At 33.4% G+C, this 17,358-nt stretch overlaps 1 long non-coding RNA gene and 2 pseudogenes across 1 annotated transcript; 1 reads left to right on the plus strand and 2 right to left on the minus strand.

The window, feature by feature from the left end:
* The first annotated feature begins 2,789 nt into the window (after positions 1-2,789).
* Positions 2,790-15,663, plus strand: LOC126585747 (uncharacterized; annotated as a pseudogene).
* Positions 3,934-4,273, minus strand: LOC126585756 (uncharacterized). Its single transcript, XR_007610641.1, has 2 exons — positions 4,240-4,273; positions 3,934-4,146 (listed from the first exon to the last, which is right to left on the minus strand). It is a non-coding gene; the product is annotated as an uncharacterized LOC126585756 (long non-coding RNA).
* On the minus strand, positions 5,056-9,632 carry LOC126585754 (uncharacterized; annotated as a pseudogene).
* Positions 15,664-17,358: the final 1,695 nt, after the last annotated feature.

Raw genomic sequence — 17,358 nt, forward strand, 5'->3', positions numbered from 1 at the left:
CTACGCTTCTCTTATCCTTCCATGCAGTTTTGGCAAATATTATTTTCTTCTTCCTGTTTTCTCTTTTTTACTTGATATATATGGAGAAGTACACAGAGAAGTAGCAATGGCATTGAGTTAATGAGGATGGAGGCTGAAGGATTTTCACCCTTTTAACCTAATGTTCTTTCAAATTCAACCAAAAACAAACTCTAATATTCTTTCTGGATATACTTTTAATTACTATGAAGTTTGTTTTAACTTTTTTGCCATTGTCATGCATCTAATCTTCTCAACAAACACAACAGTTCCTCAAATTCAAGCCGTACAATCTGAAGGGGAAACTAAAAAAGAAATTATTATTAGTATATGGAAGATTCATAAACAAGTAGAAACTTCATCAAATTATTCAGCTTGTCCATAGAAGTTGAACTCCATAAAGCTTTCATAATTCCCATAAACAAGTAGAAACTTCACCAAATTATTCAGTTTGAGATTTTATTTTCTAAATGGGTGTCAAGATAAATTTACATTTTGAATTGGGTTTGTGAGGTTAGTTTAGGTAGTAAATGTGGGTTTAAAGAGATATTAAGTATTGAGAGATACTAAACCCACTCCATTGTCTTATTTCCCCACTCATGTTATATTTACACCCACTATAAAAAGTTACAAAATTAAAATGTTATTTTCCCACCCACTATTATTCCTAAAATAACCCTATATATAATTAGGTATAAATTTCTCTTAAAAAAAGAATATAAACAAACCTTCTAAAAAAGGGAAAAAAAGAAAAAAAAAAGAAAAAAAAACCATGTTTCCTTTCCAAATTCCAATTTGAGTGTCCTTTTTGAGATGCATTGCAATTCGCATTGTCATTGACGAATAGTATTTTCAAGCTACTCAGCATCAATTAATTTAGGGAGCTTTAATGAAAAGGGTTTGGGTTAACTTTTATTTAATGAAAACCCACCCTAAACCATTATTTAATAAAAAGGGCTTAAATTTTAATCAGAATGACACAAAAATTTTATCCTAGGCCCTACAAAACTAAAACACACGGGCTCACCAAAAAGCCCAAACCGCATAACAATTAATATTCCAAAATTGCCCCTAATGGAGCTTAACCCAGGCCCGTTAGCCAAAGTTACAGTTACTAAAATTCATCATCCCTCCCAACGCCATTAATGTTCACCAACCCCTTCACACCGTACCAAAAAATCGAAACCTCCATTGCTCCAAACGTCAAGATCTCAAAGCATTTTCAAGTTCGATTCAAGTTTTCAAACAATAATCTACACATCAAATCCGGAATTTCTCAACCCAAAAACTTCATTTGAAGACGAAAAACTGAAAACATTCGAATTGTATGTTTGCAGAGTCGAAATTGGACAAACACAAGTACGAACCTATAATTTATGATATTCTTGATGATTTCTTACTTTAATTTACTAAATATGTACATTTGCATGTTTGAGATTCTAAAAAATGAATTATGTTTCCAATTTAGAGTTTTGATTTGCATCCAAACGAAAACACACAAAAAAATTGGGAAATAAAAGCAACAGAGAAGAAATAGAGGTACGTACCACAAAATGTCTGATATTTTCGGTGATTTTACAGCAATATGTAAGTTTGCATGCTTCGAATTCATTGAATGAGCAATGTTTCTGCAAAATGGTATATTTTTACTTCACTTTGATAACTGCTCATTTTCTTATAACCTTTAAATAGTATTTTCTTGCCCTCATATGTTTGTTTCTTTGCTTAAATAACTTCAATATAAGAAAAACTAATGAAAAGGGTTTTAAAACTTTGAGTTTTAACGATAAGGACAAAATAAAGGGTAAAGTGAATAGTACCAATATTGACTTTTTAGTGTAAAAATGTGGTTTTTCGTTAAAGTGAACAGTACTGGGAGCTTTTCGTTAAAGTTCCCTTAAATATAATCAACATTCTATTCCGGTGGTGTTTTAGTTTAATAGACAGTGTTTACAAAATAGTTCACGATTTTTAAGTTTAATAAACAGTGTTTACGAAATAGTTTACAATTTGCTTCATTTGTAAATAGAATTGAAATGTAAGGAAATAGTAAAATTTGAGATGCATTCACGAATGAGTATAAACATTTATTATGCTATTACACGAACTAATGTGATTCTCTGTTAATAATTTGTACATTCAACAAACAGTATAGTTTGATAAATAGTGTAGTTTTTTTGTTTTTGTTTGATAAATAGTGTGGATTCAGAATACATATGGTGTTTTAGTTCATTTTCTTAAATAGCATGTCCGACTCTGATGTAAATCTATCAATACTTTCAGTATTTTAAGTTTACGTTTCGTAAGTACTTTGAGTTATTTTGATTGATAAATAGTATGGCCATGTTGTTGTGGATCCAGAATCAGTGTGGTTTTCCAATTGTAATCTATTCAGATATAGATCAATAAATAGTTCAGTTTTCTGGTAAAAAAATTGTGGTTTTCTTGTTCAGTTTGCTAAATGGTTCAGTTTGATAAATAGTTCAATTTGCTTTGGTTAAAAAATGTGGTTTTCTAGTTCACTTTGATAAATAGTTAAGTTTGTTTTGGTAAAAAAGTGTGGTTTTCTACTTCAATTTGCTAAATGGTTCAGTTTGCTATGGTAAAAAAGTGTAATTTTATAGTTCACTTTGATCAATAGTTCAGTTTGCTTTGGTAAAAAAATGTGGTTTTCTACTTCAATTTGATAAATAGTTCAGTTTGCTTAATGGTTTAGTTTGATAAATAGTTCAGTTTGCTTTGGTAAAAAAATGTGATTTTCTAATTCAACGGAAAGAAAAAAGAAGTCTGATATGGATCTAATCAAGATTATACAATGCTATGACTCCAAGCAACAAAAATTCAAATTTGGAGATCATGAGCCAAAAGCAATAACAAGTGAAGACGTTGTTGAAATATTTGATTGAACAACCAAGGAGTTGAACTACCAAACACAGACAAATCCATAAAGAACATAAAGGACAACTTTGTCAAAACATATTTCATGAACAAAAAAATAGTGAAAAAAGGACATTCTTGAAGCATACCAAAAATCAATCCAAGACGAAACTCCTAAAGGGGCCAAAGCTATTGCTTCAATCATATGTGTGCATCTGCTACAATCCCTCTTATTTGCAACCTCCGGAACTTACATCACATGGAGCTTCATAACAATTTGTGGGGCATTGGACCAAATCAGCAAATGCAACTGGGCAAAAGGAGTGTGGGACTACTTGTTCAAGAGGATTAACAAATCAAAGAAAAAGAGGAAAAATGGAGAAGAATCAACAACAAGTGGATGCACTGCCCTTATTTTGGTAAGAAATAAGAACTATATTTTAAAAACATGAATTCTGTCTTATAAATTACACAAGAAAGTAATTCAAAGTTCTTATTTCATGCAGTATTGGATTTGTCTTCACACCAATCTGGTGAAGACAATCAGTGGGCGAGAAAACATGATTTCTGTCATTGGAAGATAGGACATAACGAAAATCCACAAAGCAATAAGAGACATTCGAGTTGAAGAAATTGAGGTAAGGACAAATAATAAAAGTATTTCAATAAACAATATATTTTTGCACTTTACAGTTTCATAACATAGTGATCTTTATAGTTTAAAGTTTCAGAAGTGGTAGCTTCATAATCATACAGAAATAGTTCAAACTAGTAATAAGCCCGCGCGATGCCGCAGGACTTGAATTCACCAGCCTTAACTACATGAATAAGACACATTTAACCTGAAAGACATTCAACATAATCATGAACGAACAAAAATGATAGATCTAGGAAATTATAAAAAGCATTGTAACCGTAGATCCAAGAAATTATAAAAATCCATCCAATCAAGAGACTAATAGTTGTGGGAAGGTGAGTATGCAACCAAGAATCTTAAGATATATTTGACTTGCAATTCCATTATAATTTCACAAGAAAAAAAAAAGGATCAAATTTTGATTGAAACATCAAACAAAACAATCTCATCTGTTACAAATTGGACCAACTAAATAAAGAATATATCGATAAGATTTTCAACCTAACTATAAAAAAGAGCTTTATAACAGCGCAATCAACATTATTTGAACTCAATTAAACAGAAACTAATTGCATGTTATAAATTCCATAGGTAATTGAATGGCAGCGCAGCCCCTACAGAATGTTTTTTAATCGATTTAGTAGTTAACACTGGACAATTGCACAATACAAATCTTAGAAACTATTCCAACTTAGAGCAAAAATTACCTCTAATCTTTGTTTCTCTTGTACTTTGGTATTGGGGTGAATGAAGTCCTGAAAACACAAAGAATAAAAAGCCTCTGTTTCAGTTAACTGAAAAAAAACAAACCATAAACAAAGTGAGATATCTGGTAACCAAAAAATGAATCTTGGAAAGCAGACATAAACAAACTTCCATCAACATTACTTTAATACATTTGGATATCAAGGAAAATTAAATTTATTCAATTTAGATATAAAAAAAATTAATTAATGCAGGAACAACATTTGTGCCTCAATGACGTGAGAAGTACTCAAAACAAACATTGTTTTCTTTAAGTCTTTAGTCTATCTCTGCAAATCGCAATAACTCATATCCATTGAGAATCAAATTAACTAATTAACTTACTAACCCGTCCTGTAAATTTCACATCTATGCTCTAAACAGATTTTGTAACTAATATCCCAAAAAAGGGGCAAAAGGGAAGGAAACAAACTTTTGTATGGTACACTGCAATGTTATTTGTGTAACCAAAGTCAAGTGCTGAAACGCCAGCAACCTCATTGTATTTTTGGAAATCTGTTGCAGATTTTATGGCTCCAAAAGAAAATATATCCTGCAGCATTAATATCATTTAGACTGACGTATTTTTTCCAAGTGAATACACATGCAAAGTATCAAAAAGAGAGAAAGGAGAAAAAATTATCAAAATAAGAATTACAAACCTGTCCTATAATATAAACAAAAGGTAATTATAGAAAAATAGCTGGAAAACACAAAATAAGTAGAAGAGAAAACAGACAATCAGCATAATCTAAAATTACTTAAACAATTAATCCACATTGAAAAGCATAATTTACAAATCCAAACCAAATTACATCATCCAATAGATTTTTTTTTATACATTTGTTATTGTGCCTTTAAATTGATTTCAGCAAAACTTGTTTCTTTTTCCATAGTTTGTGAAGCTCAAAATTTTCAAAAACCTACAATCATTACACAACGTTGTCACATCATAAGTGTAGAAGAAATCAACGCTACCAAAATTTATAAAGACCAAAACAGTTAGCACCCAAAAATAACATTGATTAGCAAAGACCAATTTGCCAACAAAAGTTGAATAGGAGATACCCAGAAAATTTCCTTAGTTTTTACGATTCTTAAAAATATGACCTAACTTTAACCAAGACTCAAATTTTATTCAAGGATCGTGTTAAGCTAAGCAGCAAATTATAAATTCACTAATCTTGTTCTTAATTATAGTAATTTAGAAATCAACAGATACAAAAAAAAAAAAAAAGAGTCACAAAGCTTAATAAAAACTCATGAAAAAAAGAAGTTTTAAACAGAACACCTACACATGACCCTATAATTTGGCTAATTTACAAACGCTCAACGTGCTCAGCAGATGTTAAACTTTTTAGTAGTATATAATTTGAAACTAATAAAACCATCTCTAACTTTTCAGAAATATTTAAACTGAAATGAATTGATATTTTTTTCTATACACTGATAAATCAAGGTTTGCTACAGAAAAGGAATCTATAATTTAAGCTTCAAAATGCATTATAACATCAATTAATCCAAAGAGAGCAAGCTGACGATAACAATTTGATTAGCTTTGGAAATCTCTTTGCTTTATCACTTCAAGATACTAAATTTTTCAAGACGTCTTCTCTCTCTCTCTCTAAAACGCCTTTTTTTTTTCTAGCAACTGGCCTAGAAAAGACTAAAACCCAAATGCATGGGGTAGAATTTCACCCAAAATATTGGGAAAACTAAATAAACAAATAAAATTAAAAGATAAGTGCATGAAAAATCAAATCTTTCACTCCTATAAAATGAAAGCAATTTTTTTTTGTCGTTGATGAGTCTAAAATCCCATCCTCATAATACTCAAAGGTAAAAGAAATATAGCAAAAAGATAAGATGTAACTACGGTCCCTGATGGTGCGCAACTAAAGAAAGAAAGACAGCGCTCATAAAGAGAGAAAGACAGAGAGAGAGAGAGAGAAGAGAAAGATGATATCTCCATATGGTATTCTGGAGCCAAAAGAAAAGCTGCAGATAGAAATAAGATGGAAAGAATCAATTTAAGATAAACATCCAACAACAGAAATCAAGAAATCAATTTAAGATTACTGACCCAGGTAAGTAAACTGTTGTGAAGGCAAAAAGACGCCCAAGAAGCTCATATGAATGAAAGGATTTTGCTTACTGCACACATAGACCTGTAAACTCGAGTAAACCCAACGTCAATCAGACCATAGGCCAAAAATCTCAACAAACAAAAAACTGAGCATAAATTCAAAAATCAGAAGTCAGAGAAATTTGTGACCCTAATTTTTGAAACTGCAGAGATCTGAGATGTAGAGAGAGGGGAATATATCCCAAATGATCCCATATTTTGGAACTGCTTTAAACCAACCTACTATGAAATTATAGCCACTTGAGAAATCTTCAAATCAGAACAGAACAGGCAGCAAAGGGAAGAATTTGCAAATCCCTAAAATCCCTCAATCTCTCGCTCTGTCTCCATCTCTCTCTCTGTCTCTCTCCATCTCTATCTCAGAGGCGGCATAACCTCCTGTCTGCCCTACAATCCCATCAACATTAATCCCAATTTTTGGCAGACCTCCCTCTCCCTTAGTCTCCCTGACATTCCACACCCTCATCCCCTTCTCCGTCTGTAACTAATCCAGCCCTATTCCACAAACCCAGCTCAAGCCTTACCCCCACTCCGGCCCTCTCACTTTCTCGAAACCAACTCTCAAACCCTAGAACACAGCACTCTCTCGCAACCCTCTGAATGACACGGATGCAACAACCCTTGCCCTCCCTCCTGTCGTTGCCTAACCCTAAATCGAGCATCACCACTCAATCCACTCTCTCTCTCCCTTGAATCATACACCCCTGTGACTCTGTCTGCCTGCAAGCCGCATGCCTTCCTCTCACCAAATCCATCTCTCTCTCCCTCCCTCCCTCCCTTCCTCTGAGTGACACAGTTTGAGTTACTTCTACTGTGTTTGACCATTTTTCTTCAAATCACATAATAAACATTTTTCATCATCATCACAATCATTTTGGGAACCAAATCTTAAGAAATATAAGAATCACCCTATTTATTTCACTTCTTCACAAGGGATAATCTTATATACAAGAATTCGAAACGTATTCAAGGTAGAGCAAGCTAAGGATTTAGAAGATAAAGACCCTTTTTTAGCAATATCTAATTTAAGCATTAGTCTATACTGCATGAATACAATATATAACACTACCAAACAAAGGAGATGAAGTGGAGAATGAAACACATACAGACTGATTAACAAAATAAGAATCATTTACCCTTCCCTACACCATGTAAGGTGCTTATGGGTTGCCAAAAAGCGGAAAATGTAATTCCAATGCTAAACAAATGCACTATACTCCCAACCATCCATATCATGAAACCATCATCGCCAAATTCTTGAATGGGACCTGTGCAACTTCCCAAGCTTTCTGCTAAACACAAAGAAACCATGAGATGATGAGATCACATAAATCCAAACCTTTAAGAAATCAGGTTATACTGTATTTTATAATTATTTGCATAGTCGAACTCAGAAATCAGGTTATGCAAAACCCTAAAAATTAGCAATTAATTTCTTTGATCCTAATTACAAAATGTATTGGCATATGAAGTGGGATCCCAAAATATAGTTTGAGAACTATATTTGGAATCCTGAGATCATGCACCAACAGAGTCACAGATTACCAAACACTTTAATCGAAACACAAAATAACCACCAAACATTAAAATTCCAAAAACCTAAAACACAAAGCAAACAATTACGGTAAAATTAATATTTAGCAAAATAAAATGAACGAACAATGTATACAAATCCCTTTTCCTAGCTTCTTGCACATTCTAAATCTGTGGGAACCATATACAATTTTTTTTATTTTACAAAATTTATTAAGCATTTAATTAACATAACAACATTCAGAATTATAGTGGTTCTCTATGGTGCAATTATAAATTACAGTGGAAATGTAAACTTGCAATTCAAGTCTATGCACCTGGTTGAATTTAAAATGCTTACATGCTAATCGTCTACAGTTAAGTTGTTAAACTCTAATTGATGATGTTGAAGTGAATAATTAAAACGAAGAGTAAACATAGTCATACAACAAATTAACAATGCCATGCAAAAAACTTGCTCGTTGGACAACTCAACCCTGTATTCCATCTCCTTCTCTGTCATACCAAAAATCTGCACAATTGTTTAAATCCAAATTCAGGTCTTTCCAAAACCCGCCTGAATTATTTGAAAAACACGAATTTAGAACAATAATTCAAACCCAAAGAAAAGAATATCCATTACTCAAAGTAAAAATTAACCATCTCGTTGCTTCCTAGCTCTAAGGAAATGCCTAGGTTTCACTTTTACTAATGTCGAAACACCGCCATAATTGACCAATTAGACAAATAAGACCCAATTCGATTACGCCCAAACTGACAGAACACCCAGATTCCCAACACCCATTGAGCAATCTAACCATAATTTAGCACATGAATAAAGTGAAAACATAAAAGATGCGTGGGATAAGCTGACAGCCAGGCATCCCTGCATAATACATTCACTTCTGAACCCCAAACACAACGAAACAAAAATCCACACACATGAACTAGTGCTCCCCTATGTAATAAGAATTAAGAGCATCTTAAAACAAAATGGCAAACTATAAGAGCACTGTAAAAGTAAAATTGCAAGAAATCTAATACTTGGAGGGCAAGTACTAATCAGACCAAAATGAAAGATTGAACTACCTTGCGTGGAACTGTGCCTTGGTTTTTTCCCATACTTACAGGAAGCTTTGCACTGAGCTCTTATAGCCCAAATTTTCTTTGAAGGGAAAAAACACAATTTTGAAATAAGATTTTCATATTATACCTTAAAGAGAAGAATTAGAAAATGAATAAGAGAACAATGAGTACTTTTCATCATATATTGTTAGAGTATGTGGTCCTCTGGTCCAATGGTCCTGCAACCATATTTACTTTATAACTCTTTCTTTTAGTCTAAAAAACATCTTGGATCTCTAATTAATATGAATACGGATTCATACTTTATAACTAAAGATCTTACTGCTCCTAATAAGATGAACAAAACGTCATTTATCTCATGCATTGCATTACAAACACAATGGAACATCTCATTAGACATCCCCACACAAAAAGTTTTTATTGCTACTTTGATTTTTGCTTATCCTTTTCCTGAAGCATGAGGGAGCTAATTTTTTATTTATTCCAATAACGTTATAGGGTTGCAAGGATATTATCAATTTAATTGATTGTATTTGATTGGTGGAACTTCTACATCTATATTTTAGGTTTTCAATTTTAGCACTGGGAGAGTCATTCAGAAAATGTTCGACATTGAGATTACCTCCATGGATTATGCTCACAATGGACAGCTCATGTTCTACGGTGATGGGACAATATTTTTCAGTCATTCGCCATTCAATCAATTCAAACTGAGGAACATGCAACATCAAGAAGAGGATCTGCCATGTCAGGATCACTGTCGTCCAATTAATACAAAAAAATGGAGATAAAAACGATCAATTTACATAACAGCCTTTCATTTTCTCAACAACCAAGCAAAAGAAAATACCTATCCGTCAAACACTCGATTTGGGAGTAAATGTCGCTGAAACTGGGCTTCAATCCCCTCAACTGCAACAACCGAATCGAGGTGTGCAAGTCATTGAAAAACTCACCCATGATTTCAAAGCTGCATAAAGAAATAAATAAGCACATAAATTAGCCAACCCAGAAATCAAAGAAATCAAAATACACCCAGATTCAAAGAAATCAAAACCCATCCAGAACCAAAGAAATCAAAATCACACACAGATACGCAAGACAACCCAAATATGAAGCCTTACTTTTCGGGTAGCTTGGCGGCTGACATGAGTCTTTTTCAGTGTTTCATCCATCCATGGATCCATTTTCTGCCAGTCACTTCTGGGTCGTACAATCTTAAGATCTGCAAAAAGAATTTAAAGAATCAATTTTTACGATTGAAAAGCCAAAAGTGCTACAAACTCCAAATTAATGAGAACCAAAGTGGAGTAACACTTACAGGTCGCGAGAGGAGATGATGACGTTGTTGGATTTCAGGCGAATCGGATTATGGAAATTGCATCTCGGATCGGGCTTTCGAACTTCATGGTAGACCCAACAACTCTCTTTCTGTCCCCCTAATCGTGCATCTGCCCTCACCCACTCTCTGCACCCAACCCCCACCCCTATCTCCCCCAAATCACGCCCCCACAACATCCCATCAGTGAAGAATCAAATCCAAAAGTAAATTGTAGTTACCTATTATGGTAGGATTTAAATAAGAATCTCCAAATAGAAAGACAAAGGATATAATACAACAGATAGCTCACCAAAAAGCTGCAGCCCTTTCACAGCGGTGATACATTTCCGCTTATCATGCATGGCCTTTTCAATTGTAATTTCTTACTTCTCCTGCAGAAAAAACACAACAGAACAGATTTCAATAACCACTCATACCTATTCCATCTCTGGAACTAAAACTTTCAGTTATTTATCTATATATAAATATTGATTATGATCACATTTTGATCATCGACATAAAATACAAATCATTGTATATTTGCACAATCAAATATTTATGGAACTCACAACCGAGAGCCAGAGCTTCAATTTCGGTGAAACCACCCTTTTCTCAAACCTTTGGCGACCAATTCTTACATCATCTATATGGTAAAATTGATCAATCAATCAAAGATTTAAAAAACTTTTGAACTTTAACCTCAATTACAACATGCAGACCCAAAATCGATCCATATCAAAGTTGAAGAATCCTAATAAGAACAAAGGCACTAAACTATAGAACTTGGTATTTCTTAAAACCCCTAACCCATGATATTTTAAATCCTTAAATTTTCTGAGCACCGAAACACTATCAAACTAACATGATTAAAGAAATTGCTAATTACAAATGGGGGAAACTACAGCCCATGGGTAGTTCTTGAAATCCCATCATGTTTTCAATTCCAAAATTTCTCGTCATTTAGGAAAACCACTAAGCTTGTCTACCCTGTACTGTGCACCTAATAATAACGCAAGGAAAGAAGAAAAATAAGATAAAAAAAATACATAGCTATACGGCCATAACTGCATCCTATCTAAAACGCACTAAAATGTTAGAGATAAAGTTTGGAACTCAACATTGTATAACATTTACAGATGACAACCAGTGTAAATTTGTGAAAAGCGAAATCACTCCATTGTTTTGAATGTTGTTATTTTGGGAAACCTTGCAAATCACATTTTTAGGCGAGGGCAAACTACCAAAAAGGAAAAGGATTTATACTTTTTATCAAAGATCTACAGCCTTGGTTCCTCCGCCATTGCTTGTCTTCTCCGGTCTGAGTTTCACTTTCCTCGCAGTCTTTTCCTTCACTGGTAGTTTTTTGTCCTGCAGAGAGAAAAACAAATTAGGGTTAAATTCCAAACGCAAGGTTCCTTGATCCTTCCGCTTCAGAAATTTGTTGTCGCATAGCCAAAAATTAGAGAAAATAAGCTTTGGTTCATAACTTACTTTCTGCAGGCATGGGTTCCTCCTCAATTTTTGTCATCCTCCTCTTTCTGTGATCTCTCTTTCTGTCTCTCTCATTGTCTCTGTGCAATCGTTCTCTCCCTCTCTCTCTCTCTTTCTGCGTTCTTCCCTCTATGCAAGCCCATACTCACCAACTCCCTCAATCAACTCTCTCTCTATCTCTCTCTCTCTCTCTCTCTCTCTCTCACTCTCTTCCCTGTCCGTGAATCCCTGTGCATCAATAATCTGAAAACCCAGTTCGATTTTTCATTGCTTGGATGGAGAAAATTGAGGAATGAAAGAACAAATTAGGGTTAGGACTAAAGTTGAGAGAGATAGAGAGTTGGGAGAAAGGGAGAGTTTGAAAGACAGTGAAAGAGAAAAGGCTAGAGAGAGGTTGAGTGTGACAGAGATGAGGGGAAAACACGGGATGGGATTACCAATCCCTGTAATTTCTCTTTCTGTCACTGTCACTCTCACTTTCTCTCACTGTCGCCCTCCCACTCATCCATGCCAGGATCGGCATGGCCTTGCCTGTGCCGAAGACAGACGAAGTGATGGGGAATGAACCTAACCCTAATCTGAAACCCTAATGATAAAAAGACAATTCTACCCCTCTAACTCACCATCCTCACCGTGGGATCTGAAGATGAGATGGGTAGTCTCGTCATTTAACACAATAAAAAATTTCTGAAGCCCAGTGGCAATTTTGCAAATTTGGTGAAACCGATATATCTGTTTAGACAAAATTACCCCCTAACTTTTGATAACTATGTTCCAACCCAGCCCCAAATCCCACGGTTTTGTTGTAAATAAAGCAAAATCGAGGGGGGATGAATTGACCTCAAAAGACAAAATCACCCTCTAAACTTTTGAGAATTACCCCCAACCCAGCCCCATTCAGCTAGCGTTGTTGTAAATAAAGCAAAATAAAAACAAACATGAACAGTGTCTGCCCTCCCCCTACTTTAGAATAAATAATTTGAAGTTCAAGAATAATTCAACTTTACATTTGTACAAACAATGAAACCTGCATAATCTCTAAGACAACAAAACCAGTCGTAGTGTCATTTATATAAAATAGAAATAGTGTCAAATCCAGCAATAGTTTCTAAATTTCTTGAAGAGTCCATGTTTGCAGTCTAAAAGAAAAGTGTATTTCAATAAATAGTGATCTATCGATAATGTAATAATACAAAATCCAGAAAATAATGTCATACTACTAATATTGTTAGTTTACAAGTTCAGAAATAGTGTCATAATAATGATATAGGAATAGTTTAGATTTCACGTTGTATATATAGTTTCTTTTAGCATTTCTATAAACAGTAACATATATTACTCTATTACACAAACTAGTGTGATTCTCTTTTAATAATTTGTACATTCAGTAAATAGTTTGCATTTTTTAAAGTTTAATAAACAATGTTTACGAAACAATGACATTATTATGTAATTTAACAACTATTTAATGTGTCACTGTACAAATTGGTGGTGGTATTCCTTGTGCTGAACCAAATGAGCCGTTTGGTCGTGGTATTCCTTGTTCTGAAGAACCAACAGAGGAGCATTCCAACATAAACCAAGAAGAACGTAATGCCATTCCTTATCCTGAACAAAACAATGAGTCTTCTAAGAAAAAGAAAAATAAGACAACGGGAAGGAAAAGGAAGAGAACTGAAGTTGGAGCTCAAGAAGATCAAAACATCACCATCACTAAAGCTCAGTTATAGTTTGATCAACTGTACAAAGAAAAATTGATGAAATTTGTTGCAATTTATCAAAAGGACTTCATTGGGATTGATAACACATTAGGTGTGGAAGGTTTTGAAAAGTTTAAAAGATGTGCGAGCATGGATCAAAAGAGGTATCTAGTCCTCAGTCACATGATGATATATGTACTCGACAACCTACACACAGATTCAATTGTAACGAATCAAACAACTAGAGCCATCAACAGAAACATTGAAAAACTTCTGCAATTTAGACATGAGGACAAGCAGAAGATTAGTTCAATGAAATTTGAAATGAAACAGTTGCAATTAAAGAACACATCAGTTTCTATGAAAGTAAATAAATTTCTGGATGAAATTGGAAGTTTGAAGAAGAAGCTACTGGAAAATCAAGCAATAGTACGAGATCTAAATGCTTCAACCAAGGAAGATCCAAAAGAGGATGAACCACCTAAAGAAGATCTAGAAAATGATGATCAAGTGAAGAGCATACACATGATAAGGATACTGCTACTGAGGATCCAGTTCAAGAGAATGCAACTGAAAATGATGTGGCTATAGAGGATCCAAAACAAAGGCATGCAACTGATCATGATCTAGATGAAAATGAGGAGGATTAAGCTGAAAAGGATCAAGAACATGAAGGAAAAGACATTGCCATTACAAAAGGAACCTCTGGAATTCAACAAGATGTTCAAATGCAGACTCCAATTATGAAGGATCTTGAAAAGCAAGGAAAAGAGACTGCAAAAAAGAAGACGAGAACACTGGTAAAAAATATTCAAAAAAAGGATGATCGTAAACCAAATTTCGATCAACAATATGATTATATCCCCATCCAAAGAAAACAAAAGAAGGAAAAATACATATATGTTGTGAGTGACAGTGAAAACCCTTCAATTGTTCCGTCAAAAAGCCAACCGTTGGAACCAATAATTGAGAAAGGAAAGGAAGAGCCAAAGGTTGAATCACCCTTGGAAGAAATAGCAAAGAAACCTGCAAAGAAGGCTGCAAAGAAACCTGCAAAGCAAAAGTTTGACAAACGGTATCATCTACCTGCATCAACAAAGGCGTACAAGTTACTTGAAGATGAGACAAAAGAAAAATTCAAGGAACATTACAGACAAGAGAAAATGTAAGTTTACATTATTAATCATAACTTAATACATGCGTATACACACACACACACACACACACACACACAGATATATATACATAGATATATAATACGTTTTATTTTCTGATACAGGGACTACTTTTGGATTAAACCAAGGCAAGAGTCTATGGCGACTGACCTTGTTGTCCTAAAATCAGATATGACGTCATTGTTTGTGGATGTCTGACGTCATTGTTTGTGGATGGAACAATTGACACCAACATAATTGATGCTTCGTTCTACACAATGGTAGAAAACGAATAAAAAATATGGCAACAACAAAATCTGTATCTTCCTTCATTCATCTTTGTAAGTGCCAAACAGTTTTATTTACAAAAAAAGTGTGGTTTTCTAATTCACTGTGATATATAGTTCAATTTTGTAAGTGCCAAACAGTTTTGTTGACAAAAAAAGTTTGCCAAACAGTTTGCTTTGGTAAAAAAAGTGTGGTTTTCTAGTTCACTATGATAAATAGTTCATTTTGATCTATAGTTCAATTTGCTTTGGTAACAAAGTGTGGTTTTCTAGTTCACTTTGCTAATAGTTCACTTTCATATGTAGTTTGGTTTGCTTTGGTAACAAAGTGTGGTTTTCTAGTTCACTTTGCTAAATAGTTCACTTTGTTATTAGTTCAGTTTGCTTTGGTAACAAAGTGTGGTTTTCTAGTTCACTTTGCTAAATAGTTCACTTTGATATTAGTTCAGTTTGCTTTGTATACTTGCCTCCTACAAAAGGCCTTGCATTCACTTTAAAACTTTAAATGTGTATTATTGGTTCAGAATTATATGGAGATTGAAACAAAAATGTGTATTCTTGGTTCAGTTTAAGAAATTAGTGTTACTTATTAATTAAGATTAATAAATAAATGTGTATTCTTGGTTCAGAATGATATGGAGATTGAAAAAAGTAAGAGTGATCAGGAGCACATTGACCAAACATTGAAGATAGTCTTACAAGATAATGTGGATAAAGTCAGAAACGTCTTCATACTGATCAAGCATTACTTCCACTTCAACCTAATAGTTTGGGACATTAAAAATGGAAAAAATGACACACTACAATTCCAAACTATCGAGGGTACATGGGCATACAGACCAATACTTTGATCATGTTGTGCAAGTGGTAAGAACAAAACTATAACTCAATTACAAACTATATTCTTATGCTGATAGGAAAAATCAAACTTCATAATACAATTTCTTTTTTTGTTTTTCTTTTTTTACTTTTTATGTTATTTTTATTTGTTTTGGCACAAAGTAGAAGCATTTTACAAAGATTTCAAAGGAGACAGCAACCTCACAATAGATATTCAAAGATGCTTAACTTGCGCACAACAAAAGGAGGACTCGTAAGTACAAACAAGAAGATGATCTCTATATTTTTCAATCAAATTTATACATTCAAACACATAAGAAGGACCGTGAAAATCATATATACAAACACAAGACTCATACTTGAAAAATAGTTTGCAGTTTGCAAAATAATGTCATAAGAAGTTTCAGAAATAATTGATTTTTCACTCTTTACACTTTACGAAACAATATTACAAATCAACAAATAGTTCATTTTTTCAGTAATTATGTCACCTAACTACAAATATATGGAAATGAGACACAGAAAACAGAAAACAAAATCATTCTAGGAAAATATACTATAAATTTAGACTTTGCAAAATAGTGTCATAATATAGTTTCAGATATAGTTCTAGTTTGCATAACAGTGTTACGAACAAGAAATAGTTCCATTTTTTTCAATACTTATCTGTTATCTAATTAAATTATATGCAAAATAAAACAAAAAACAAAATCATTATGGGAAAAAAATAGGGAACTTTAACGAAAAGCTCCCGGTACTGTTCACTTTAACAAAAAAACACATTTTTACACTAAAAAGTCACTATTCACTTTACCCTTTATTTTCTCCTTTTTGTAAAAACTCAAAGTTTTCAAGCCATTTTCATTAGTTTTAGAAATAGTTTCATTTTTCACTTTTAATATGTCATCGAATGTTGTAATATGATCTCATTATCTGTCATACTTATTTGTTTTTCCAAAAAAAAAATGCAGATTGGATTGTGGCATATTTGTCATATTTGTCATTTAATTTGCAAACCAAGTGCAAGAGGGCAAACCAATAGAAGCCACCTTTGAGAAGGAAGAAGTATTTGCCAAAAGAGCTCAAATTGGAACTACACTTGTGAATCACGAGAATAGTTATGCAAATAGACTGAAGAAGATACTTGAAGACAGAATACGACAAAATAAACATGGTCAATACGATGACATTCCTGATGAGGATTTTATTACATTAGCATGAGTTTTACAAATTACATTTTATATCAATGTACATCTACATACAAAACCCAGAGCTTAGGTGGGCTTGTATGTTGGTGCCCATCCCATACTTGCATATGTTTTATAATTTTTTTGCCCTAGGGGTCCTAACACCATTACTCATCTAAAGAAACCATGTAAAAATGAAAAAGAAGTAAAGTTTAGTATGAAGCCAATCAACTTCACATACTTGATTTTTTGAGTTATAACTTATAAGAATGAGAACTATATTAAAAAATTTCACATGCTTACATTTTGACTCTTCTTTTTTGTTAAAGTTCCCTATTATTATCCAAAGAATATAGTT

The sequence above is a fragment of the Malus sylvestris genome, chromosome 10 (assembly GCF_916048215.2).
Source record: "Malus sylvestris chromosome 10, drMalSylv7.2, whole genome shotgun sequence".
Lineage (NCBI taxonomy): Eukaryota > Viridiplantae > Streptophyta > Magnoliopsida > Rosales > Rosaceae > Malus > Malus sylvestris.